This window comes from Xiphophorus couchianus, chromosome 13, assembly GCF_001444195.1.
Source record: "Xiphophorus couchianus chromosome 13, X_couchianus-1.0, whole genome shotgun sequence".
Taxonomy (NCBI): Eukaryota; Metazoa; Chordata; class Actinopteri; order Cyprinodontiformes; family Poeciliidae; genus Xiphophorus; species Xiphophorus couchianus.
The window spans coordinates 26,980,019-27,005,468 of NC_040240.1; the positions used below are offsets into that span (position 1 = coordinate 26,980,019).

Sequence of the window (25,450 nt, forward strand, 5' to 3'; positions counted from 1 at the left end):
GCTGATGGTGGTGCCCTTTTTTTTCAAAATGGCGCCGGTTTAGCTGGCTGCCTGCAGCTCCCGTTGTGTGTGTGTTAATCTGTGTACATTTGCTGTAACAAATAATTTCCCTGCTGGGATGAATAAAGTAATTCTATTCTATTCTATTCTATCTCCAGCTGTCATCGGATGAGAGGCGGGGTTCACCCTGGATAGGTCACCAGTCTGTCACAGGGCCCTGAAAGATAACAATGAATAAAATGTATGAAAGAGAAATGGTAGATTAACAAGGGGAATAAATTCTGTCCAATTATTTTTATATCAAATCATGTTTATTAAGCAGTTAGTGTTGGAAACACATCAGTTTCTGCTGTTAAAACTGTGGCCTACTGCTCAGTAAAAACAAAAAAAGCCTTCCATCATGAAGACGATGTGGAGGTTCATCCTCAGAACTGGTTGGTGATTTGGTGGAGCCAGAGCCTCTTCTAAGTCTTTAGGTTTTATAATTCCTGATCCCTGGCTTCCTCTTTCATCTTAATTTGCTTAGACTGCAAAAATATGTTGAAGATAAAAACAATGATGAACGAGTTACAACAACAGCCACACAATATCAAAGTCTCTTTGGCATACTAAGCTTAATTAAAACCAGGTTAAGTTTATGAAGAAAACTATATCAAGTCGCAACAGAGTCTTCATGCAGTTTAAGCACGAAGTTGAATGATTGTTATAATAATAATAATCATAAAAGTCACAATAAAATTGATAAAATAACTATTTCTGAAACCAACATAAGTTTATTTTTATATGTACTCCACTATTTATAATTAAACAAAGATAATTAGCATTTTGAAGCAAACTTACCACCAACTAGCAACACGTTAGCAGCCTTGTTTCTTCTGACTCCTTTCGTGACCCACATCTCATTTCCATCGGTTCTTGTCCTGTTGTGTTGTCGTCTAAGTCGGACTAGGACGTCACCAGCTTGAATTTACCAAAACTACTATTATCAAGGCCCTCTTTACTTTAAAAAAGGCGAAGAGAAGTAAAACTGAAGATTCCTGCTACATTTAGTGTTAAGGACAAGTATCGTTTTTGTTGTAGAACCTCTGTCACTAGTCAGTTTTTGATATTTTGAGGCATGAACACATTATTTACTTTGTTAAATAACGTTACATCAAGATATACTATAAGGATTTTTTTTTATTATTCTTTGCCATTTTAACAAAAATAGTACAATATTATTAAGGCTCCTAAAAAGGCATATTTTATTAGCCTAAAGTATGCACTGAGATATTGTCATGATATGCGGTGAGAGGTGGTGAGGGAGGCGCTGTGGACCCAGGTTGTTGAGAATGAAGTGATGATTTTAATGATAATGTCAGAAATACCAAGTCCAGGCAGCACAGAATGAGCGGAGCTAGAAACTAACCTCTGGTAACAACTGGTAAGCAATTGACAGCAGACTAGACAGCAGACTAGACAAGGACTCAACCAAGAACGAGAAACACAGGTGGATTTAAATACACAGGGAGACAATCAGGAGAAAAGAGGAACAATCAACCCCAGACATTACCTGAACGGATCACTACAAGAAACATAAAATACAGCTGTTTTAATTCAAACATCAGACTGTTCCCCTGCCTAAAGGAACCTCAGACTGAAGAACTCTTGGCCTCCAAGTCACTTAAACTAGCTCTTTTAAATACAAGATCTCTCTGTGCTAAAGCTCTATTAATTGATGATTTCATCACTGAGCATAATGTCGATGTTATGTTTCTGACAGAAACATGGTTGAATGACAATAATGAACTGATTGTACTAATTGAATCTGCGCTTCCTAACTGCAATTTCTTCAGTGAGAATAGAAAACATAAAAAAGGAGGAGGCGTGGCTTCAATATTTAAGAATACCATAAATTATAGTAAAATCTCTTTGGGTCACTTCACCTCTTTTGAGTATCTTGGAATTGAGGTTAAAGGCCACAAACGTACTTTGACAGTAACTCTATACAAAACTCCAACTTTGGTGGAAAATTTCTTTACTGACTTGAATGAGCTTCTATCTCTTATATGTATTGATTATGATTGTTTAATAATTGTCGGTGATTTCAACATTCATGTTGACAACCCCCAAGACAGAGGGGCAAAAAAGCTCGCTAATATTTTAGAGACTTTTGGTCTAACACAACATGTCAAACAAGCAACACGCACTCAAGGACACACACTGGACCTGGTTATCAGTATGGGTGTGAATATTTCCAGTGTCTCTGTAACTGATGTCGCCCTGCCGAATCACTTCCTGTAACCTTTGAAAGTTCTTTATCTTTTAACCCACTTGGACAAACAGCAACCATCACAAAACGTTCTCTCACTGAAAACACAGCAGAAACTTTTAATCAAATCTACTCTTTTTCCTCACCCTTAAGCTGTAATGACGTAGATAAGTTGGTAAATGATTTTCAGTCTAAAGTTTCAGATATTATTGATTCCATTGCCCCAATTAAATGAAGGTTGTGTCTGGCAGGAAGAAATCTCCATGGAGGAATGCACAAACAGTTAGATCTGCAAGACAACTCTGCCATAGGGCAGAACGAAAATGGCGTAAAACTCAATTTCACGTTCATTGTGACATATATAAGGAAAGACTACGTAACTATCATTTAACACTAAAACATGCAAGAGAGGCTTTCTTTGCAGTTGTCATAAACAAAAACATTAACAATGCTCGAGCTTTATTTGCAACAGTTGACAGAATCACAAACCCTCCTGTGACGTTGCCACCTGAATTCCAATGTATTGCCGCCTGCAACCAGTTTTCCAGCTTCTTTTCAGAGAAAATTCAAAAAATCAGAGGATTAATCTGTACATCCACTATAAAGCATGCTGTGCCCAAATAAAACAAATACAGGAAAAATGACCCAATTTCAACTACTTAATTATAAAACCCTACAGGAAATTCTAAGTCAACTAAGCTCAAGTTCCTGCTGTCTGGATGTTTTACCCACACATTTCTTTAAGAAAGACCTGCCTTTTATTGCTTCTGATCTGATCCAAATAGTAAACTCATCGCTCTCATCAGGCGTTTTCCCCCAGGCTTTGAAAACAGCCGTAATCAAACCACTTATAAAAAAGAACAATCTGGACAAATCACCAATGCAGAATTACAGGCCGATCTCCAACCTCCCATTCATCAGCAAAGTTATTGAAAAAGCTGTGTGTAAACAATTAACTAGCTTCCTAACGATAACCAACAGCTTTGACTCCTTCCAGTCTGGTTTTCGTGCTTACCACAGCACAGAGACCGCCCTCGTAAAAGTGTTCAATGACGTCCATATAAATACGGACTGTGACAGAACCACAGTGCTGGTTCTGTTGGACCTCAGTACAGCTTTTAACACTGTTGACCATGACATATTACTGAATCGATTGGAGAGTTGGGCCGGACTCTCCGGTCCAGTGCTTAACTGGTTTGAATCCTACATAAAGAACAGGGATTTCTTTGTTTCAATTGGAAACTTCTCATCAAAGAGGTCAAAGGTCACATGCGGGGTACCCCAAGGTTCAATCCTAGGACCCCTTTTATTCAATATTTATATGCTCCCACTAGCTCAGGTTATAACAGGAAATAATATTAGCTACCATAACTATGCAGATGACACACAGCTCTACATTACGATGTCACCAGGTGACTCAGCGTCCATCCAATTACTGAACAGATGCTTAGAACAGATAAATGTGTGGATGTGCCAAAACTTCCTCCAGCTGAACAGAAACAAAACTGAAGTTATTATTTTTGGACCTAAAGAGGAACGATCTATAGTCAATGCACAGCTTCAGTTATTACAACTAAAAACCAGCGATCAGGCCCGAAACCTGGGAGTAGTGATGGACTCTGACCGGAGCCTCCAGAGCCACATAAAGACAGTTACAAAGTCGGCCTTCTATCACCTGAAGAACATTTCCAGGATTAAAGGACTAATGTCTCAACCAGATCTAGAGAAACTAATTCATGCTTTTATCTTCAGTCGCATTGATTATTCCAACAGCGTCTTCACAGGTCTGTCGAACAAATCAATCAAACAGGTGCAGCTGATCCAGAATGCTGCTGCTCGAGTTCTCACTAAAACCAGGAAAATAGAGCACATACCACCAGTTTTAAAGTCCCTACACTGGCTTCCTGTAGCTCAAAGAATAGACTTTCAAATACTGTTAGTTTACAAATCACTGAACGGCTTAGCACCACAATACATTAAAGATCTGCTGTTATTGTATCAACCCTCCAGACCTCTCAGGTCTTCCGGTTCTGGTCTGCTCTGCATCCCCAGAACCAGAACCAAATGAGGAGAAGCAGCTTTCAGCATCTATGCACCACAAATTTGGAACAAACTTCCAGAAGACTGTAAAACACTGACTTCTTTTAAATCTCAACTAAAAACCCACCTGTTTAGAATTGTATTTGAAATGTAATCAATTACAAATTTATTGATGGAACTTGACTTAATGCTGTGTTTTGATTGTTGATTCTATGTTGCATTGTGTTTCTGTGTTTGTAATGATGTAAAGCACTTTGAAATGCCTTGCTGCTGAAATGTGCTATACAAATAACATTTGATTGATTGAATCAAGGGGTAGACTGGACAACACAGAGACTCCACAGAACACAGAAACCAAAATAAACACAGAAAAACTCAAATCACTACATATATAATTTAAAACATACTGAAATTTCAGTATATTTAATAATTTACTTTTAAAGTAAGCATTAAGTGAACTTTAAAAAAATCTATTTTGAGCATATATTTTAAAATATACACAAAATATCTTTAAAAGCATATTGTTTCATTAGTACACTAGAGCAAATACATATTTACTCTAGTAAATACATGTATGTATGTATATACGTACTGTATGTACTGTATGTATGTATATAATGTTTTAATGAGTAATTCATTCAAAGTTACTTATAAGTTAATCAATATGAGGTTATTGATTTTATCCTCATAAATCAATATTGTTAGAAATAATGAAGATCTCATAAGTATCATAATTTAAACGTAATGCTACTTTTGATTTCCAAGGCATAACCGTGCAGTTTATCATGATTCAGCCAAAATATTGAAATAATGAACTGCAGTCTCATTTTTAATGATAATGTGTTTCTTCCTATTGAGCAGTGAAAGTAAATAAAATGTTTACATGTCTTTTGCTTCAAGTATTTACTTGCTGGAGGGCTTTGTTATTTGTGCTGCAGAGCCACTGCTAACAGCTAGCTCCTCACTTCAACGGCTCTCCTACACATTGCACTAAACAGTTGTTCTAACAATGGTGGAGGGGGACATAAAAGTTATTCTTATTTTATTCTTAGATTGATGGCACATTTATTTTGTTCTTTGTTTATTTTGCCTTTTCATATTGATATTGTTTAAACACAATGGTTTTCTTCATGATTTCTTTGTGGGGTGGTGGGACAATTCTAGACTATATATACACTGCTCAAAAAAATAAAGGGAACACTTAAACAACACAATATAACTCCAAGTAAATCAAACTTCTGTGAAATCAAACTGTCCACTTAGGAAGCAACACTGATTGACAATCAATTTCACCTGCTGTTGTGCAAATGGAATAGACAACAGGTGGAAATTATTGGCAATTAGCAAGACACACTCAATAAAGGAGTGGTTCTGCAGTTGGGACCACAGACCACTTCTCAGTACCTATGCTGTCTGGCTGATGTTTTGGTCAGTTTTGAATGTTGGTGGTGCTTTCACACTCGTGGTAGCATGAGACGGACTCCACAACCCACACAAGTGGCTCAGGTAGTGCAGCTCATCCAGGATGGCACACCAATGCGAGCTGTGGCAAGAAGCTTTGCTGTGTCTGTCAGCGTAGTGTCCAGAGGCTGGAGGCGCTACCAGGAGACAGGCCAGTACACCAGGAGACGTGGAGGAGGCCGTAGGAGGGCAACAACCCAGCAGCAGGACCGCTACCTCCGCCTTTGTGCAAGAAGGAACAGGAGGAGCACTGCCAGACCCCTGCAAAATGACCTCCAGCAGGCCACAAATGTGCATGTGTCTGCACAAACGGTTAGAAACCGACTCCATGAGGATGGTATGAGGGCCCGACGTCCACAGATGGGGGTTGTGCTCACAGCCCAACACCGTGCAGGACGCTTGGCATTTGCCAGAGAACACCAGGATTGGCAAATTCACCACAGGCGCCTTGTGCTCTTCACAAATGAAAGCAGGTTCACACTGAGCACATGTGACAGACGTGACAGAGTCTGGAGACACCGTGGAGAACGGTCTGCTGCCTGCAACATCCTTCAGCATGACCGGTTTGGCAGTGGGTCAGTAATGGTGTGGGGTGGCATTTCTTTGGAGGGCCGCACAGCCCTCCATGTTCTCACCAGAGGTAGCCTGACTGCCATTAGGTACCGAGATGAGATCCTCAGACCCCTTGTGAGACCATATGCTGGTGCGGTTGGCCCTGGGTTCCTCCTAATGCAAGACAATGCTAGACCTCATGTGGCTGGAGTGTGTCAGCAGTTCCTGCAAGATGAAGGCATTGAAGCTATGGACTGGCCAGCCCGTTCCCCAGACCTGAATCCGATTGAGCACATTTGGGACATCATGTCTCGCTCCATCCACCGTCACGTTGTACCACAGACTGTCCAGGAGTTGGCGTATCCTTTAGTCCAGGTCTGGGAGGAGATCCCTCAGGAGACCATCCGCCACCTCATCAGGAGCATGCCCAGGCGTTGTAGGGAGGTCATACAGGCACGTGGAGGCCACACACAATACTGAGCCTCATTTTGACTTGTTTTAAGGACATTACATTAAAGTTGGATCAGCGTGTAGTGTTATTTCACTTTAATTTTGTGTGTGGCTCCAAATCCAGGCCTCCATTGGTTAATAAATTTGATTTCCATTGATGATTTTTGTGTGATTTTGTTGTCAGCACATTCAACTTTGTACAGAACAAAGTATTCAATGAGAATATTTCTTTCATTCAGATCTAGGATGTGTTATTTGAGTGTTCCCTTTATTTTTTTGAGCAGTGTATACCAACCTTATCTACCTACAAAATTCTAAAAATCAGCCACTGTCCCCTTTTTTCTCTGCCTTGAGAGACAGGTCCGTCCACCAGGTCAACTCTCCATTGATTTACATGGTTACTACAGTCACCCCATGATTGCCCACTTAGTGACTTTTTCACCATATTTTTTCTCATGTCATAAATTGAAACAGGAAATAACCTCCTACTGTTAGCTATAATCTTTAAAAACCTTATTGTCATTACTGCTGTTTTCAAGGCCCAATGAAAATGAGAAAAAAACTATTAAAAAATAATTCCATTGTTTTTATAGTTTAGATTGTACTTAAAGTATATAAAAATATTTCCTATTGCATACTATGATATATTAATAGTCAAGTGTTTATGTGCCACACCTTTTGATCAATTTTTATGTGAGAGATGGTGTGCGTCATGCTTCTGCTTAATCAGAGCAGACAGTCTGGCTTGGCACCTCATCTGCAAAAAATAGGACTAGGGGGTGGATGGTATGTTGTGTTATTGAAGGGGGAAGGGACCAAAAGGCTGTCCTTTTGTATTGTGATGGGGGATGGAAAGACTGTATGAATGGTCGAGAACATCCTATGTGCTGAATAAACAGCCCTTCACACAAATGTCTTTAAGTAGCTTGGATATTCCCATTATCTCTGCATAGAAAGTCTTTGCACTGATCCCACTTTATTTTTTTTTTGTCTTTTATGCTAGCTCATTGTAGCCAGTCAAATGCTCTGTGGCATCCCATGGCAGTAAATTTTCTAGAGCAATTTGCAGTCTAACAATTTCTCTGGGATTAGGATGGACTAAGTTTGGAACTGTGGGAGTAGGTCCTCTGTAGACATGATGGCATGCAGAATATGGTTTCTCAAAACATGGACTGATATATTTCTCTGGAGAAACCCAACGAGCTTCTGGATAACTTCTGATTGTGTGTTGTACATGGGGTGTGCTCCATAATGAATCTCAATAGGGAACACTCCATGAATGAAGGAGGAACCTGTTCTTTTATAATAGGAGTGAATTGGTAGCTGTCTCTAAACAATCTCCTCTCCGAATGGTTAGTTCCCTCCACATTACATCTGGTTTGTATACAGTTGTATCCAGTCTGCTACATCCAGTTTTGGCTAGATGCAGCCAAAACTAGTTGGTTGCATCCACCAAGGGATGGTTTACCTTGTGAGGTTGTGTGACCTTGTCACCAGCCTGCCCGCTCTCCACGTTTAATTTGACAGTTGCTTGCATGTTTTGTTTTGCTATTTTGTTCATTATTCGTTTGCATTGCATGTTTGTCTTTGTTTATTATTGTTTGGTTTGCAGTGCTTTTTCTTTTTTTTTTGTTAATTGGGATACAATTTACTGTTGAAGAGGTAATGTGATATCTGTCTGTCTGTGTATGTGTGTATCTGTATACATGTATGTATCAGTGACGTGCGGTGAGGTTAGTAGTTGGTGAGGCACTGACTTAATCATAATCATATTTACAAATATAGACCCCCTGCATGTTATTGTATACATAAGGGAATTTCGCGCGTGCGGACAACGCTGGAGGGCAAAAAGACTATTCTTTTACATGTCATGCATAGCCGCGCGGCCGCCGTAGAATAATTCAGTTAACTCAATCAAACTTGGACATATAGATATTATTAATTTCGTGCTGTGCTCCACAGCAAAGGGAAAAACAGTTAAAGTACAACTCAAAACCACCTTTTTCTCACTCTGTGAAAAGAAAAAGACAAAAATATAATTTGAGTCTTTTTTTATTCTCAATGTCTTCCAATCCAAATCAAAAATAGAATGAAGTACAACTGTTGCTGTCTTCTCACCTCATCTTCTCCCCTTCACAATAAAAGTATACATTCTGGTGTGAAATATATACATTGTATACGCCACAAAACATTACATTACCAAGACATAATAAAACATACCTTTATCTTGTTTTTTTTCTATTCTTCCTCTTTTCTTTCTCCCTGAAGGATAAGTCATTTTTTGAGACATTGTTTTTCTTACTTATCTTCTACCGGAGCTTTGGACGTTTGGATACGCACTAGCGAAGCGTGCATGACCTACGGCGGCCACCAGGGGGGCCCGAAGGGCATTTGTTTTCTTTTTGTACATAAAATAAAGATTTCTACATGCATCATCAAATATATGTTATTGTAAAAACAAATCACTTCATAATGAAATTGTGTTTTTGATATAATGACATAGAAATCAGATCGACATGTGGCACTCCATACAGAGCCACACATTGAGAAACGAATGCAAGGAAAGCAGAAAAGGCCGTTTCTAGCAGGACATCCATAAAGCCAGTCTTTTCTTGTATATGACTCTTTTTGAGAAGAGTGGTACCCTTCTGTGTTGGTGTTGGTCTTCCTTTAGTATCATTTCCTGCTTCAATTGAAAATCCACTTTAGAAAACTGTTTAGCTGAAATAATGTAGTACTCCATGTTGACAACGGAAGAGAGGATAAAACAATAAATATATCGCTGCACTTTACTTATTTACTGTATTGCTTGCTCACTGTCTCTCACTCTGCAGATGTGGAGTCACAAGACCAATGTCTGGAATCATGAGCGCCTGCCTCACCTTGAATCAGTTCTCTGGCGATTGTGATCACTCCTCTGCACACGAATCACGTTACACACACACACAGTTGGTGGCAAAAAACACTGTACATTATATAAATAAGCAAAATTATGTAAATCAACTTATATATTAAATGTTTTTTAATCATTTTACTGGCATCGTACAGACAGGAGGAACATTCTTCCATCGATACATATCGATATACAGTACAAATACATATATCCAGCAGCTCTGTGACGTAATCATGGAGGAGTGGAAAAGCATTCCAATGGCAACCTGTGAAGCTCTGGTGAACTTCATGCCCAAGAGAGTTAAGGCAGTTTTGGTAAATAATGCTGGCCACACAAAATATTGACACTTCAGGAACTTTCACTAAGGAGTGTACTCACTTTTGTTGTTGGTAGTTTAGACATTAATGGCTGTATATAGAGTTATTTTGCGGGAAGAATAAATTTACACTGTTATATAAGCTGCACACAGACTACTTTTCATTGTATCAAAGTGTCATTTTGTCAGTGTTGTCCCATGAAAAGGTAAACTTAAATATCTGCAGAAATGTGAGGGGTGTACTCACTTTTGTGATACACTGTATATATATACAGTACAGACCAAAAGTTTGGATACAACTATGTGTCCAAACTTTTGGTCTGTACTCAATACAGACCAAAAGTTTGGACACACTTTGTCATTGAATTCAATGAGAAGGTGTGTCCAAACTTTTGGTCTGTACTGTGTATATATATATATATACACACTGTGTTGGTGCAGTCTGTAATTTGTCTTTTACGCATATATTCTATTGTTGTACGGTTATTTTTAAACTTGTGAAAATAATAATAAAAAAAATCCACCTCTGTATTGTCCTGACTTCGCGCATCCCTTTTTTAAAATATTGAGAAGCTGAATTGTCCTGCGGCTATAGCCCCCAGGTGGCATTACTGGTCATAGTGTTTCACAATTTAAGTTTTTGACACCGCTCACGTCACAACAAGGTTACTCAAGTAAATATTCTGATTGAATGTAACTACTGATCGCTGCACATTTCATTCATGTTACTTTGCAGCAGGGAATTTGTCCAGAAGCACCAGAAAGTAGACATGAGGTTCATGACTTTTAACGGCCTGTTAGCCATGCTATTTATTTAATTTATTTTTTGGGAATACAAAATTTCTTTAAAAATAATCTCGCAACCCTTTTTATCCCCAAATGATCTCTTCATAAAACGGGATGTTCTTTGAAAGTTAGCCTTATCCACTCTGTTATATAACTCATGTGGCAGTCCCAGGGACATCCATGAGAACAAAACATCCTATTACATCAGAAAGAAACCGCCACAACTGATTACACAACATTCAAAAAACACTGATTTCTTGATTTATACATTCTTTCGTGGTGCATTTAGATACACTTGTTATTTTACAGCACATTCTTTCCTCCTTAAGTGAAATTGAATGAAAATAATTTCATATTTAGCACTGGGGCCGTTGGATACAGATGATAGATCTTCGTTGGATATGAGCTCTTACAGTTATGATTGGAGCGGGGTACTTCCTGCACAGCTCACATTGGATGCTTTCACATATGCATTTCTGTTATTAAAGTCCTTTCAATAAAAATGGGGGACAAATGTCGAGGTTGCCCTGCGTAATGTCTTACAGGCTGGTTCATAATATCATTCTCTGCTTACATTGTAGTCTGTATTTTGAGTTACAATGTAGGTGTCTGGTGCTTCCTTCTCCCCGGCTCCAGTGACGAACACATGCTACACTGCTTCCTACATGCCATCAGAAGGTTGCCTACGCACCATCATCACAGTAAACTTGAAATCCTTTCCTGTCAGACAACACTGAGGGAAAATTGAATACATACATACACGGGACGCGCCTGATACCCAAACGCTTTGTTAAAGCCGCTCGTTTTCTGCCATTGCAGTATTAACTCTTCATCTCTACTGTCTGGTGCTGAAAAGGACTTTAAGGGGTGAAGATCCGATTTTTATTATTTTTTATTTTTTTGCATTCTACTGGATGATCCTAACAAAGACGGTGAGTTGTTGACATTATTACATTCAGCGCCATTTGCAGACAGGTAGCTATCCCAACTGTCCCAGCATAAACGCTGGACTTATCCAGAAAAATCTATTTTTATTTGCTAGACTGAACGTCCAACAAAGCGGTGATTTATAGCTATATGGCTTATCGCAGTTATATGAATGTTGCCTTAAATTAGTGAAACAGAAGTGTCATAAAAACGTATGACGTGTTGAATTGTTGCCATTTTTATTTCTTAGCCATCATTGCAAAGATGTTTTGCCCAGGCCGCACTGTGCAACAGCAGTCTGCACATTTACATGGCTGTTACAGTAGATATTGTAGTGAAGCCGTTATACATCGGCGCAATATGATGTCTTTTTCCAGCACAGATTAATCATGGAGACGTGATTGGGTGAATCCAGCAGCAGTGTCTCTGCTGAAAGTTCATTCTAGTCTCTTCGAATGGTAGTGTTGTGACATATATATATATATATATATATATATATAGTATAGAGTAGTTTATCCTGTCATCCATTTCTTTTGTCATTGATTTGTTAAGTTTGGGATTTAAACAATAATGTATACATCTTCATGGATGAGATTTTAGACCCAGATACAATCACACAATTGCCTGATCACCAAAGCTGCATATTATAGTTACAGTATGTGTTGTGGTAAGTTTTACGTTTAAATTATATTCAAATGCATTCAGGCTCTGTGTGTCTATATCTTGTTGTCTAATACAGTACGTTTTACAAGGTAAAGTCATTAAGAAAAGTTGTTTAAATACTAATACCATTTTAATTTAAATTGATTTTAATGTTATTTTATTTGCCTGTTATTGTGATTGTTGTTAATGTTTTCCCCAAATCCTATAGCCTTTATTTCACCTTTATCATCCTTGTGTCGTTAGAACAAAAGTGTCTAAACTTCCTGGCATTGGGGCTAAAAATGTCAGGTGGAAAGTATGGCACTGGCCACATAATTTTTTGTGTTTTTTAAATATAATTGCAAAACTTACTTTTTTGTCTTTACCTGTTCAAATATAAACTGAACTCACAATATTTTAATGGTATAAGTAAGTCATATTTCTGTAAATCATTGTAGATTTACAACATTAAAAAGGTCTGGTCAGATTTAAAATCAATAACAAGCCATTTGATAAATATTTCAGGTTGATTATGTTTTATCTACTTATGTGTTATTGCTCACTCTTGTTTGATTTTGTCCAGGTCAGTAGTTTAGTAAAAATCACAGGATATATGTTGTCCCTTTTACTATTATATTAAATTAAATTTAAAGCAAAAACCTGGATGAATACTTTGTGTTCCATTGTTGGAACACAAAGTATGGTATGGATCCACAAGGTATGGATGTTAAACCTCCTTTAACATTTTTGAAAGGCCTTTGACCTGTGAGAATTGCACCTTAATTTTGTTTTTAAATGTGAATCTGCATCAACTGCCTGGAAAACCAAGTTTAAGCTGGTCTTAAGTTGTGATGAAGAGCCGCCCAAAATTGTTTCAATGGTGACAAATGACACCCGGGCCACACTTTGGACACCCCTGCTTTAAAACTATGATCTTTACACATTGTCTAAAGCAGATGCAGTCTGTTGTACCTTTATTTAATACTGTACAGACAATTGTGTAATGCAAACAAAATCCCATTGTCTAATTTTGGTGAAGAAATCTTCACCAAAATTGCAAACTACCAGGAGCCAATGGGAGCCAATATATAACATGTTATATTAACAGAAAGAAGGTAAAAAAAAAAATTCATTTCTGGTCCACTTTTTTGTAAAGTTGAATAGCTTTCTATAAGCCTAGTAAAGTGGAGCGATAACCTTATTGTTTCAGTCCTTTTAAGTTTGCTAGTGTTTGCTAACTGTCTCATAAGTCAGAATTGTAATACATAGTTTGGTATTTTGATATAGATTGAGCAGAACTTCCCCAAATTGTTTTTCACTATCCATTATGCACCTTTTTTTCTAAGAGTAGAACATCTAATAATCGAGCTGAAACGAGCTGAAATATCGAGGTCTCCTTAATGTGGTTCACATTTAAAGACTAGTACGATAAACCAATATACTTGTTGTTTGTACACACTAAGATACCCTCTTACCAAAGTCCTACCATTACTAATTGGTAATGCCATTGTGTTTTCTTCTTTTACTAACGTGATGTTTCAGAAGCAGACCTTCTTTCAAAAGAATGCCTTCTTTTGAAAGAAATTGCAAGAGGGCTTTATGTGTTTGGAGACCAGGAGCCCAGCAGGTAACTGAAGATGTCACATGGTGACGGGAGACAGCACTGCATTCCATTCATTTCTATGGAGTTTGCGCGGTGAGGAGACAGTCGCTTGTACTCATCCCAACAAGAGAACAGTGTAATTCTTTCATGTGAAATTTCTAGCTTGTACAAGTAGACATGCAAACATGGGCTAGCGACGCTTCAGAAGAAGTCTTTGAAGGCCGCAGATCAAAACAAACTATATTCCGGTGTTTACAGCCTTGTCCGAACTCAGGGGTTGCATCCTTCGGAGGCCGGATTTGTAGGCGGGTTATATCATAGTGCGGCAACAAGGCCTGTCCAAATTCGAAGAGTCCTCCAAATGCAGCCGACTAATACATCCTTCTTTTCCCCAGATTTAAAGGATGGGTCAGGTGTATCCTTCATGGCCTACACTATTCCATGATTCATTGTGGGTCCAAACTGGATGGGTATTCGGGCAAAGTGGCCATGGCAGTAAAGAGTGGCAAATTATTTTGCTATGTACCCCTTGATGTTATTGATTATATGTGGAAGTTTCAAGCATGCGCACAACACTAGAGGGCAAACAGACTATTCTTTTACATGCCATCCATACCTGCGCTGCCGCAGTAGAACAATTCTGTTAACTAAATGAAGCCTGGAGATTTAGGTGTGAATAATTTAGTGCAGTGTGCCAAAACAAAGGGAGAAACAGCACAGAAAAACATTCAAGAACAACTCGAAACCACTTTTTTATCGCTCTCTGTGTAGGATGTTACACGCAGACTTGTTACCATAGCGAGGTAAAGTCATTTTATTCAGCACATTTTCAGCAACAAGGCAGTTCAAACTGCTTTACATGAATTAGAATGAAATACAAACAAAGCAAACCAAAAGAAAAACAAAAAGGTAAAAGTATTAAACTACATATTGGTTCCCCATATTTAATAACAATAAGTAGTCCATAATTTCTAAACTAGTTGATCTGGATTCTTGTTCTGATAAAACTAGATGATGGCTCTCCATGTTTGGTAAGATTAGTTTTTTAGTATAAAACTAAATGTTTGTTCCAGTTGTTCTGGGTTGAGTTCTAGATTTGTACAATATAAAGCTAAATGTTGGTTTTCCATGTTTGATTCTTGTTCTGGGTTGTTAAGTATATGGTACTTTCTTAGTTTGTTCTAGATTTGTAAACTAATAGGAGTTCTTTAGGTCTTGCTCCAATATTAGAAGTATAAAGCTAAATGTTGGTCTAAAGTAATAAGTACTTCATAGTTTATAAAAGTAGTTAAATTTTGGTCTAAGATAATGAGTACTCCACAATTTCTAAAAGCAATAAACTAAACAGACAGACAGGGCAAATAAATTACATATCAGAAAAAATAGGCACATGTAGCAGCATTTAGACAGCAACATGCAAACATGAGCCAGCAAAAGGCAGTGTGGTTAGGGAGTGTGTAACTGTGGTCACGAGATGTGTTTGCAATAAGTCAATCGAGGCACAGTCTCTGATACTGTGGTATTATCTAAGAGCAAGTGCTTGACAATTGCACTTATGTCTTCAGAAAGGGAGAGGAGATGGGAAGGAGTGTCTTTGTTTAGATATCTTCCAGGAGATTTGAGCTAGCCAGCCAGCCAAAGCTGACACAGGGGAGCCAGTTCAGATGCACACAATATGCTTTAGGTTGGGTAGATTTTAAATTTCAGTCTTCCCTACAGTCTCACCGGTACATCTCTTTTGATTCCAATCATCAAATTTAGTGTGGCTGTTCCCGCTGGACCAAAACTAGCAATTTCTCCAAGATTGGTTCCATCCCATTATTGAGTTTTAGGGTCCACAGCCGATCTGTGAATCTCGGCAAGAATCGCATCTAACTTGCGCCCATAGCACGTCAGTCTGTTCGCTAGTCGGCCCAATTCATCACAAATTTGTTGACATGCCAAGTCCAGAGATCCTGTTATCATGAATCCAAATAAATCCAGGATGTATCCTGCCAGGCTGTCCTTTGCCCAGTCTTGTTGAGAAAATGTTATCAATTGCATTGAGAGACCAGTTCACCAGATCCATAATTTGTAGATTCAGAGGTTGTGCAAAGAGAAGCGCCAAAAAAGCAGGACAAAAACAGCCAACAACGCCGCTGTATGTTTTAGGATTCAACACCAAAAGACGCTCAGACATTTCCCACACAAAGAACAAAACATTCAGTACATTACAGTACTACAGTATGTTTTTAAGCTTGAAGTATATTTTGCAATTAAAATTAATTAACAAGCAGAAGCAGCTGCTGTGATTGATCTGATTGTTTGGTGAAGGAGTGAGGAGTGAAACAGTTTTTCTACTATAAAATTAACGTTTATATTAAAATTGTTTGTATGAAGTAAACTCGGAGAATATTTCTGTTATTTTTGTAAGTAAAAAAAATACTCTTTTTGAAACCAGAAAACTCTCCGCGAGTGCTTTTTATTTTGAGTGAGTCGAAAACCTCCTCCTGAAACAGTACTCTGGCATTTTTGCCAGAGTAGTTGCCAAACTACTCTGGCTGGTAGTTTGGCAACTACTCTGGCTACTCTTGTTATGATGCAAGAGTAGCCACAACAGACCTGCATCTCACTTCACAGCCTGTGTGCGTAGCTTATCTCCTCTTTCCTTCACACTGCGCAATCATGCAGTGCTGCATGATTGCAAATCTTAAACGATGCTATAACGTTCTGAGGGTACGTTAGACAAGGCTTCTGAATGTTGGTGTGGCCTCTAATGCCTAGTTCATGTGGCACAATTTAAAATTTTTGGCCCCAATGTTCCCCTTACAACAATTTTAGAACGTTCTGAGTTCTAAGATTATCACTTACGATAATCGGAACCGATCATCCTGCCTGTGTGATGAGTTACGACTGATCAGGCCCAGTCAGTAGAACGTCAGGACTGCTCCGATCTAAAATCAGACATATTCATCATGTTGGATTTTTTTGGCTCTTTTATAGTGTGTGTGGTTTTCCCTGACTGGGTGCGAACACTGTTGAATGTGACAGGTAGCCAATCAGAAAGCGCAGTGACATAAGCACGGAGAGGAATCCCAAACAGCTGATATGACACAATTGAGAGTCCGGTGGACATCAGAGATGATATGTCGAAACAACATGAATGTTTATTCAACATTTCATACAAGGAATATCAACAAAAATGATAAGGAGAGGAACTGGAGCAAAATTGCTAACGCAGTTGATAAACCCTGTAACTTTTCAGCTATCATTAAGCTGACAGTTATAACAATAAGTTTATTCATTCAACCAGGGATTGGCCCTGACACTAGTCACGATACAGCTGTGACTCGAAAAAACATTATTTTGTACAAAAGCCTGGTTTACAAGGCAAGATTTTAAAATTAGTGTACTTATCTATTATTTTGTAGTCATTGTTTTCAATGTAAACTTCAAAACAGTAAATATATAATCATATAATTAATTGGAGACACTAAATGAAACGACAGAACAGAAAACAGTCTAAACACAGTGTAAGAAAAATGTTAACTACAAAAAATCATCTCACCTCCATACCATAGTGCAGCAAATAGAGCGGCTGCTCCCACCGTCTTTTATCCAATGCCTTTTCTTTTTGTTGGGTCTTTTAAATCGAGTCCACAAACTATCTCTACTGCTTCTACATCATCATCTGTGGTTGTTTACTCTAAATTCACGTTTGGTATGGAGGATGTTTTACGAGATTATTTTCAGGAACCGGGATGTTCGTGAGTGAAATCGGTTCATGTGTACAAAAGCTGCTCCTGTCGGATGCACGAACCGATCGAACCTGTTGTACTTTTATTGGCTCGTGTGGTGACAGAGGTTAAGAAAATCTGCCTACAATTCTCAAATCATGCTGTGTGAACCAGACTTAAGACTCAGAAGCTCCTCTCATCTCGTTCACTGCCCTAACGCTCTCTGACTCTGGTCGTTATGGCAACGTTTACACATCTTTTCAAAATAAGATACAGATGCGCCACAAAAACTAACATTTTATTTTCATCAAAATTTTAACTCACAATAATGACAAATCAATGGGGCCCTGAGCTTGTTTCTCTGCAACAAGACTGTTCCATCTGGAAGTGATGAGAGACAATGTGTTAAAGTGCGGATGAGAGGTGGTGAGGTAGACACTGTAGACCCAGGTTGCTGAGCTGTTGATGATGGTTTAATATGACAAAGATTACAAAATCCATGCAGCACAGGTGAGCAATCTCAATCTCTGGTTGAGCACCTAGCCTTTGCTCACCTTTTGTCATTTTTTGTCTGGTAGTAGACAAAGACAATGACACGACACGACAGAATAGACAAGGACCCGACAAGGAACAAGAGACTCGGGTGGATTTATATACACAGGGGGTAATCAGGGAACAAAAGACACAGCTGGGAGCAATCAAGGTGTAGACGGGACAACACAGAGACTCAACTGAACACAGTAACATAAATAAACACACAGAAAACACAAATCCTCACACAATGACACCCAAATGCTTATGCAGAGGGTGCTTGGTCTCTTGAAGTGGCGAAGCAGTTTGAAGGCTTCATTGCTTCATTACCGAGCCGGTCGCCGCATATTATGCAGAGCTGGCTTGGAATGTGGGAATAACCTACTGGGATAAAGCCACTCTCATGTCTCTTCTCTGGGGTTTTCCCCTTCGCAAAGAAACTTTCCAAAATGTTTCTTACTCATTTTGCTGCTTGTGGGCTCAATGTTGGTGCGCAAGACGTAACCGAGACAATACAGTTAAAGGATTTTCAAAATAAATGCAACCCCTGATCAGAACACAGATCAGTATTGCTATTGTAAAACACTAGAACATTTAATCAGTTTATTTCACAATAATGGAATAACCCTGATGTCCCCTCTGTGAAAACTCGGACTATGCTAAAATATAAACCCGACCTAAACTAGGTTGACCCACTTCTATGAACTTAGCAGGAACTATGATGTGGGAATTTTTCAGCCATGATTCGAGAGCACACATTTTCAGTCTGAAAGCAGGACTTCATGTCTTTCTTCTCAAAACTTTTAATGCTTGTACTCAAAACGTATTGCACTCAGAGCTTGTCTCTGCTCGGCGCAAATCTCCACTTGCAGAACTCTCTGCTTGCTTACGAAACATTTTCTGCTTGCTTTTGGAACAAAAATGCACCGTGGCCTGGCAACCTCTCAGCCAATAGAATGAAATATTGTACTGGGTGCGTTTGTTTCCTTCTAGCAGGTGTGCCAGTGTGGCCACTATCGACTGTAGCAACCTGCGCCACCCACTGGAGAAGGGAGAAACGTCAATCTCAGCTTTCTGCTCTGTGTTACACTGAACATCCGCCAGCAGTGTGCTACTGATCTCTAATAGCCTTCTGATCAACCATGTTACAACATAGTCATGACATGATATCAGTCTGTCTATCTATCTGATGGATTGTAGCTACAGCTGCCCTTGGGTAGGCTGACAGAAGCGAAGCTGCAATTTTTTGTCGGTCAGATGGTCAGCAGACAAGTAAGGTGGGTGAAGTGTCTTCCCCAGGGATCAAACAACAAGGGCGGGCAGATCGGGAATTGAACCAGCGATCCACCGATCCTAGCGCTATTGCCATCACCACCACATTACATCCAACAACACAACAACTTCGTACCATTGCTAAATTATTTTAGCTTACTTAGATTTTTTAAAAATCTCCGGGAAAGTTTGGTTTTCGTCTGTTATGTTTATGGCCTTCAAGATGGCAGTCTTATCCCACCACCCACTGCGCCAAAGACTATATCCACAACAGTGACATCATATTCCAAAGCGCTATGCAACATTATGATCTTGGGGGTGTGGCTGGGTAGCGGCAGGTTTGCTATGTTGAGAAAAAGAAGATGAATGAAGATGAAGCTTTGGAAACAAAAATGATTTGACAGCAGGACTCTGTGACTAAATAATCATCACGGTATCTGTTTTTTCGAAGGACTGTCTACAGTCTGTCCAATTTCGTTATAAACCATGTAATTTTATTGCATGGTTTCTATAATGACAATAATGATTATTATTATTATTATTATTATTATTATTAGAGCACAATTGTTGGCTATTTTATTGCAAATTGGAATTTGTATGCCAGTAAGTCCTGGAGTCTGTTGGATGAAATCTCCCTGCAGTAAATACCCACACCTAATAGTGTTCAAGAGTCATCGACTACTGGAAACACAAATGAGAAATAGAAGGCTAAGAAATGTGAATTTATTGTAGAGGATATTGTCATTCGGCTATTTATCAATCATATTGACACTAGATGGTTTTTAAATATATTTAATAAAAATAATATATTTTAAAAATATATATTCCTTTAAAAATAAGTTTATCCATGCATGGAATGCAGAACTTTTAAGAAAATGGAAGCCAACCATTTTCCTAATGGTTGCAAATAACTGTATTAACTACTAATAACATAGTAGTTATTTGGCAAGCATATTCATTTCATGCAGTTTACCTTATTTTACTTTCATTGCAGAAACTGTTTATTTCAGATTTTTTACAACATGTATATGCACATCTGGTAGAATCACAGTTTTTCTTTGTGTAAGAAATACACACAGTAAACTGAATGCTGAAGCCTGAATCCTGGTAAGAAAACCTTGAGTAATCTAGCGAAGTAGTATCCAACACAACAACAGCACTGCTTTGCTTAATGATGATTGTTTGGACAAAGATTAGCTAAAGAAACACAAAATAAAAAAAATAAAAAATTGAACCTAATCAGACCTTAAAGGTTAAAAATTAAGTTAGTCAATACACTGAATGCAAATTGCCTGTTGTGAACAACTTGTGTCTTGAGGTGTAGTAAACGGTGACCTTCACTGGCCTTTCTAAACACAAGTACTTGGTTTAGAACGTTTTAGAACTTAGTACTTCAGTACGTAGTGCCTAGAAAGGTTGAAGGGAAGGAGAGGTACAAACCTGGTGAATCACAAAGTACAGACTATGAGACAGCCGGCTTCATCTAGCCTCCACATCTGCACACAACAGCCTTTAATCCCACACACTGCCAGATTAATTTTAAAGCCGCTTTTAGAGCTTAAACTCAGTGTCAGAACTCTTAATGCAAACCAACATGCAGCTAGAAATACAAATGTGCAAAGTAGAGCTTGAAAATATCACTATTTTTCTTCTGTGTTGAACAATTCTGACCAAATTTGTAATTAAATCACAGAGCAATAATTCATTTCTAGTTTTATAATCTAGATCCATACTTAGATCAACATCTGATCCATAACTTTGATTTTATTTATTTATTTCAAACAGATTTTCAAAAATAAGAAAACAAGCAAATCAGTAGGACAGCGAAAACGTGCATACATAAACAAGAACAAAATAATTTGTTTCTCTAGCAATAATTTGTTCTGGTTTAGATTATTGTAACCATATATAAATATATAAACAAAATAAGTAGGATGCTATCCGAACAGACAGTGAGGAATAACCAGTGACCATTTTCATCCATTTTACTTTAAATTATCTGACCCTGGAAGTTAATTTTGCTATTTAGAAGAATAGCGACCCCTGCTGATCTTAAGGAGTCATGACAAAAATAAGCTTAATCTCCCCATTGTTTAGACCTGGTGTGTCAAACTCCAGTCCTCAATGCTGGTATCCTGCAGTTTTTAGATGTGCCACAGGTACAAAACACTGGATTGAAATGGTTTCATTTCCTCCTTCTTGTGTAGATCAGTTCTCCAGAGCCTTAATGACCTAATTATTCTGTTCAGGTGTGGTGCAGCAGAGGCATATCTAAAAGTTATAGGGCAGTGGCCCTCCAGGACTGGAGTTTGACACCTGTGATTTAGACTAAAAGTTGCTGTCTTCATGCTTTGAATGAGCTTCCTGTAATATTATGTTACAGAACAAATGTAAACTTTTCCTTTTAGTTAAGTCTCTCAAGCCTCTTGCATTAACTGTGAAAAGTTCACTTATCAAGTTCAACATAGAAAATGAATTCACAAAGTTCACTTATTATTAACAGTGAAAGTTCACTTATCAAGTTAAACATAGAAAATGAATAATAATAAAAAAAGAAAAACATCTGAACAGTACTTGGATGGGCTTTTTTATTTCTTTTTTTTTTTAAATTTCCTTTATTTAAGCAGTTAAACCCTGTTGAGATCTAGATCTCATTTTCAAGAGGGACCTGGGCAGAAGTTTGCGATACACAGCAACCTGGTTACAAAATAAAACTAATTAATACATATGCACAAGTACCTGAGAAGAAATTGAAGTGTAGGTAACAAAACTCTTAAAATTACAAAATTACCTGAACCCGGAAAAGTAATTCGTTTTCCATTGATAAATGCGTATGAATCTTTAAACGCCACCTTTATCCCAGCTTTCCGTGCTTGCTTTGGGCCACACAGCCAGTCGTGCTTCCCAATCTTCTTTGGTGAGATCCTCAGCGAATCAGATTTTGAGCTCTCTCTGTCGTGTGTCTTCATCTTTTTTCACTTTTAAGCCATTAATATACAAATTTCCTTCGTCTTTTATAGTGGTCTGATTATTCAGCTTTTCTTTCTAAAGCTTGGGCTTTCTTTGTCAGTTCGCATTTGTGGTTTTAAGTTGTGTTATCTCTTTTTCCATCTTTTCGTTTCTAGCTTTACAATCTTGGATTTTGGGGCTGCTAAACTCCACCGCTTTAGCTATATTTGCAGTGGAGAGCATGTTCCGTTTAATTTCTTCACCAAAGTTCAGCATCATTTTCTGTAGATTTTCAACTGCTTCTAAAATCTTGGCATTAGATGGATTTGAACTAACCACCTCGTCTCCCAATGTCTTCTTGTGTGGTACTGGGGGTGTGCACCATGATGTTAAGGCATTTTTAGGCCCTTTGGTATTGGTGTCCATATTTTGTGGGTGTCAGTAGATGTAGATGTGTGTTAGCAGAACCTTTTCAGCTTTTTTGTTAGCATTGCTATTAGCCATTATTGTTGTTATTTTTCTCTTGACTGTTATCTTACACGTTTTCACTGGACGCTTTTTTTAAAATTAATATTATTATTTCAGGTTGATACTCCTCTTTTGTGCCAAGTCAGGATTTCATAGATGTTCAACTATGTATTTTTTGAGCTTGCTACCCAGAGCTCTTCACAGCTCTTAACAATAACTTTATATTGTATATATATATACGCAATCTAAAGTAGACCTGAAATAATATTTGAAGCATCTAAATATATCCATACAGTTGTTCCTACAGAAACATTAATGGAAGTGTTGCTTCTGGGAAAGTTAGCATTAAATGTTCCATACAGCAAAAATGTCTAGCTGCAATGCATTAATTAATTAATGCAGTGTGGCTCAGAAATTACAGGGAAACATTTCTTTATCACAGTTAAACTGTGAAAGGAGCTCACCTGTGATTCAGAAATGTGTTGTCCTTCTTCTTCTCCTTCTGAACGCGCAAAAATAGCAGAAATTTGATTTCAAAGACTAGCCGCATCCTGATAAGGACCAGGCCTACAGGGCTCTCAGCACCATGATCTAGCACTTGCTAGTTAGCAGCCTTAGCTAGTGCACTGGGACTATACTGTGGTGAGTTCAGGACACCACAGTATCCTGAGGCATTGCTCAACTGTAGGATCAGAGTTAAAAGAATCTTGCTGCAGATGCTGCTGGATCAAGCAGAAATACAAACTAGATAATTCTTTGTTTACATGACAAATAACAGTAACTCCATTAACTGTAAACCATGCTGTTTAACACAATAACAAAATGAAAAACTCTCCAGATTATTCTCAACTAATAAAAGTTGATTTCACCATTTTTATGCTTTTAAATAACACTAGAATAGCTCTTTATTGAAGTTTCACAAATCAGATAAAGGTTTCACAAATCCGACACTTGGTTTTAAATATTCTGCTATTAGTTGAGAATAATCCAGTCCAGGTTTGAAGAGTCTAGGTGTTATTGTTTTTTAGCTAGAATAAATTAAAGATGCTGACCGTAGTGAAAAATTAGGTGGAAATGCCCTTTAGCCATTTCCTGAATTAGAAGCTGCATTTGGAAACCAACTTCAGCTTGGTCCAAGCAGCAGGGCCTAACATACAGTTCTCTTAATGTATGACAAATCTATGGGCGACATAAAATTAAACAATCCCAAATACATCATTTAATCAAATCCTCTCATAAATGATGGTGGCATCGGCTGTAGGAGTTTGCCCTACAATCGGTGGATCGCCAGTTCCATCCCTGGTGTCCCTTTGAGATTTCAGTTTGATATATGAAAGGCATTATACATTTAATAATTAAAAAAGAAAAGAAACCAAAATATCACACCAGCATTCTATTCTTTGTAAATTATTTTTGCAGTCTGGTTTAAGGTTTTACATAATTAATATTAACATCAGCAAAATTTGTAATTTTGGCTGATTAATACCGTTAACTTTAGGTTAATTAGCTGCTAGCAACATTACCATATTTTTTATATGAATTTTACAATTACTTAGATATTTACAATAGATTTCTGTGTTTTCTTCATTTCATGACCGTCAAAATCACTTGAAATATATTTTTATTGAGTTATTGTAATTCCATGTATTTTCTTCGGTAAGGTTGTTCTTCTTTATATTACGGTCAGAAACTTTTGATATTTTCCAATATTTTAACTGTGAAATTTATGGACTTTATTTACAGTGTTGACTTACGGTAATTCCATGTATTTTCCACGCTACTAAAATGTTTTGGATATTACGGTCAGAAACTGTTGGTATTTTACCATTTTTCACTGTAAAATTTACGGACTTTTTTTTTACAGTGTACACTGTGTACACAATAATTACGCAAGTTGTAGTTCTGAGAATTAATTTTATTGTTTAACAATTACAGCGCTCTCGGCACTAGCGGAACAAGTCACCGTTGGGCCGGGGCTAATGACCGGGCCCTTTATAAATAATAAAGCTCATAATATAACTTTACAACATAGACATGCCTGCAACAGCAGGGCTTACAAGCTTCACCACCACAGACAGCGACTCTGAAGTCCATAAAACAGACATAAAGTATAGCAAACCAAGAGAACAACAGAAACATCAGGTTCCGTGGTCACTAATGATGAAACAACACAAACTCAAAGCAGTTCAGCACCACGGATAGCGATCGGATAATTTTGACACTATCTGGATAATATCTGGATAATTTTGACACTATATTTCAGCTCAGAGCCTGGAGCAGCTAGCAACTGCTGAAGCTAGGTTTATTGTTGATGTGTTGAACCAGGTATGCAGCAGTGCACGTTGAAGCGGACACATAGCGGCACGCGCCGAAACCCCCAGCTCACGCAGCGTGTCGCAGCACCTCGTGCACCGCCACCTCGAGTCTTTGTAAACAGGTGTTCTGACTATCAGTGCTACCGCGTCAGATTTTCCTACCGTATCACGGATAGATAGCTAAGTCTATCTGTCGGTGCTACACATCTAAAACTTACGGTGGGTGGCCCTGAGGTGCAAACCACTACAACATTAACGTATAACGAAAACACTACAAC

The 25,450-nt window shown here is 38.2% G+C and overlaps 1 protein-coding gene across 9 annotated transcripts in view; it reads left to right on the forward strand.

Moving 5' to 3' along the window:
* Positions 1 to 11,472: 11,472 nt before the first annotated feature.
* epb41a (erythrocyte membrane protein band 4.1a) overlaps positions 11,473 to 25,450 on the forward strand; it is a 64,933-nt gene continuing 50,955 nt past the window's right edge. For 5 of the 9 annotated variants that reach the window (XM_028036118.1, XM_028036119.1, XM_028036122.1 and 2 more), the window contains exon 1: positions 11,479 to 11,681. The gene's annotated coding sequence lies outside the window, so the exon portion shown is untranslated. Of the gene's footprint in view, positions 11,682 to 25,450 lie in introns of all 9 variants that reach the window. The other 4 variants (XM_028036121.1, XM_028036120.1, XR_003597876.1 and 1 more) reach the window with 3 other exon arrangements.